Genomic DNA, 3449 nt, shown 5'->3' with positions numbered 1-3449 from the left:
CCTGGGAAGCAAGGCCACCGTCACCGCCGGGCCAGGCCCAGCTCCTCCGGCAGCTGACCAGGGTCCGCTTGGGGGCAAAGCCCTCAGGGCCCACCCAGGGCCAGGGCCACGGGGTTATCTGGGATCGGTTAGTGGTGGGTGCCCGGGGCCCTGGGGGGCGGGCTCGGGGAGTGATTAGAGATGCCTGCCACGGGCTGACACAGTGGCGGTGGCGGGTGCGCTCAGCCCGCACCACCCCAACCAGAGGGCACTTGGGGTCATGTGCTGCTCTGCCCCGGACACGCGAGCACCCTGGGGACACCTGTGGAGAAACCGGGGAGGCGAGGGAGGCGAGGGGCTGTGGCCCGGACGTGGCCTGTGGCCAGCCCAGCGAGGGCACCTGGGGTTTTCCCCTGCTCGGTGCTTGCTGGCCACGGGGGAAGGACCGTCTAAGGGGTGGGTCCCTGGATGCCCCCTCCCTGGGACGCCAGGGCTCCCAGCACACTCGCCCCCGGACCCCAGAGCACCCTGCGGACCAGTCCCGGCACTGGGCTAATTCCAGGGGAAGAGGGATGAAGGCCTCCCACCCCCACCAGTCCTGACACCCAGCTCCTCCGAACCGCCCCCTCCCCTCCCCCAAACCCTCCCCTCCGAGCCGTCGGGCACCTGCCGGTTTCCAGGCGCTGCGCCCATGACACCCGTGTACCCCAAGGAAGCCTCTGCCCTGGACCTGACAGCACCGCACCCTGGCGATGGGACTGGCGACCCCACCTCCCCCGCTGCCCGCCTGCCTCCCCCCACCTCGCCCCTCCCCCGCAGGCTCCATCTGTGCCCCTCCCCAGCCTCGGGCAAGCGAGCCCCTGGAGGTCCCGAGGTCCCGCTGGCTAATTGGTGCTCCAGCTCCTGCCTCCGCCGGGGACAGGTGCTGAGCCGGCCGCACACTTGGTTTTCATTAAGGTTCCAGACACCGCTGGCTGCAGGCCAGGCCCGGCTCACGCGGGATCCAGCCCTCCCTGGGGTCCAAAAACAGCCCGCGGCCGCGGGAGGGGCTCGCCGGCACAGGAGAGCTGCAGGCATCTGAGGCTGGAGGCTGAGGGGCCGCCCGCTGTGCTCGGAGGGGCTGGACCCCTCCCCACGGGCCTCCTCCTGCTCCGGAACGCACCCCGGGGGCTGCGGGATGCTCAGGGGCCCCGGGCTGCACGGCGTGCCGGGGGAGGGCTCCGGTGGGAAGCGGCGGGTGGAGGCGCCCTACCTGTCCCGGGCCAGCAGGTTGTCCTCCGGAAGAGAGGGGCTGAGTGGCCGCGGGCAGGCGGCGCCAGGTGCGTGCGCAGGGGCTGCTGGCGTGCGGAGAGCTGCGGGCTCTGCCGCTCCCCTTCCTCCTGCTCCCGCCCTCCTCCACTTCAAAGAGCACCCACGAGAGGGGGTTCCCAGGGCGGCGCGCAGCCCAGCGGCGGCTCGGCAGCGCGGCCGCCTTTATAGCTGTCAGGCAGACAGGGAGGAACTCACACTTCCCACCAGGCGGCTCCCCCGCCCGCCCGCGGCTGGCCTGGCGCACACTTTAACCCGCTCCGCGCCTCTGGAGCCCGGCCAGGCCGGCCCAGCTGCCTGCTCACTGCTGCTGGGCCTGGGAGCAGCCAGCAGGGCGGCCGCCTTCCCGGGCCCCGAGCTCAGGGTGGCGTGACCCGTGTCCAGACGGAGCGGCCGCTGGCCTGGGGTCGCAGCGGAAGCCGAGCCTCGGCCCGGCCGATTCTGCTTCCAGAGGGGCCTGGTCTCTGGCACTCGCAAGCATGGAGCCTGGGGCGCATGAGGCATCCAGCCTGGTCGCTCCATTTTACAGATGGGAAGACTGAGGGCCGAAGGGGACACCACACTCCCAGGTCACCCAGCCAGGCTCCGAAAGGCTAAGCAGAGGCCAAAGCCGGTGGAGAGGCTGAGGGAGACCCAGAAGGGCTCAGCCAAGGGCTCCAAGGAGGGGACAGACATGGTCACGGCCTGCTGACAGATGGCCAGAATGGCCAGGGCCAGCGGGGGTGGCACGGGGAACTCTGTGCAGATGTTCCACACTAGCTTGGCGGGGCACGGAGGCCTGGCTGGGCCCACGCCAGCTGGGCATCCCCGGGCAGGCCAGGCACAGGGCTCCTCCCGCGCCCCGGCTCCGAGGCCGGCGTCTGCTAGCCCCCCCCCCCCCTCTACAGAAGGAGGAGCTGAGGCTCCAGGACTGAGTGACGCCCAAGGCCGCCCACCTGGCAAGGGGCACATCGGGGACCCAGCGCTCAGCCCCCTCTCCGTCTGCGGGGTTGTCATGGTCCTGGTCCCCATCCCTGTAACCCTCGGGGGCGCAGGCCTCCCTCCTGTTTTCCCGGGGGCCCCGGGATGATCAGTGGATCTAGGACGTGAATTGGGGTCCACACTGCCCCCTGGGGTCGGCGTGCTGCAGCGCAGACACGATGGAACGCCCTCCCCGCCGGCCCCCCTCACAGACCAAGTAGCCTCTGCCCCTTCCCTTCCCCTCCACCCACACCAGGGAGCCCTTCCGCCAGCCAGCCGGCACCGGGGGACTGCGCTTCCCTTGGGAGGGACCCCTCAGCCGACCGCCGGGCAGACAGCGTCTGGAAGATGGGCCTGCTGCCCCCCCTGCTGGGTGACCTCCTGCAGTGTGTCCCCCTCTGCCCCCAGGAGCTGGCCGGGCTCCCCCTGAGTGCCACCAGGGAGCCCCCAGACTCCAAGCCTGCAGGGAGCTCCCGCTGCTCTGGCTCACTGGTGGCCTGGGAGTTTCCGGGGAGACACGGGGAGCCAGGGAAGGCTTCTGGGGGCCTGGCACCCCAGGAATGTGGGGGGAACGCAAAATGGAGCGCAGGTGGGAAGAGCCTCTGAGGCCGCGGTGCCGGTGGGGCCGCTGTCACCCCACAAAGGGATGGTCAAGCAGCCCCGGGGACCCCTCCCAGGGGCCCAGCCAGGCCTACGGGGCAGGAGCCCTGCGTGCCCCGGGGCCTCCCGGCCGGCTGCACCCAAGTGACAAGAGAGCTCCTGCACCCCCCTCTGCACATGCGTGGCACCCCCAGCTCTTCCAAGGCACCTCCTCCAGGAAGCCCGCAGGTGCCCAGCGCCTTGTTTTGGCTGCCCTATCGGGTCAGCATCATCTTTGCCGAGCTGTGGCTGATCCCCCCACCCCCAGAGCAGGGTCTGCTCCTGGCTTACGCTGCATCCTCAGCATGGGGGGGGGGGGCGCAGCATGCAGGGTGCATGTGGGCGGCGCCTGGGGCCCACCTCCTCATTCCTTGGGGGTGAGCGTGAGCTGTGCCCGCTGCTCTCCCCGGCAGAGCTCCCTGCTGGCCACACACTGTCCCCGGGCCCACGGGGACGCTGGGGTGCCTGGGGTTTAGGAGACTGGATGCCACCAGAGCGGTAGGGTGTCTGAGGAGGAGCTGGGCACAGGGCAGCGGGCACATGGCCAAGGAAGTGGAGGAGGG

This window comes from Eptesicus fuscus, chromosome 15 (genome assembly GCF_027574615.1).
Source record: "Eptesicus fuscus isolate TK198812 chromosome 15, DD_ASM_mEF_20220401, whole genome shotgun sequence".
In the NCBI taxonomy this organism is placed as follows: Eukaryota; Metazoa; Chordata; class Mammalia; order Chiroptera; family Vespertilionidae; genus Eptesicus; species Eptesicus fuscus.
The sequence above is the reverse complement of the archived record's forward strand: the minus strand, read 5'-3'. Positions refer to the sequence as shown.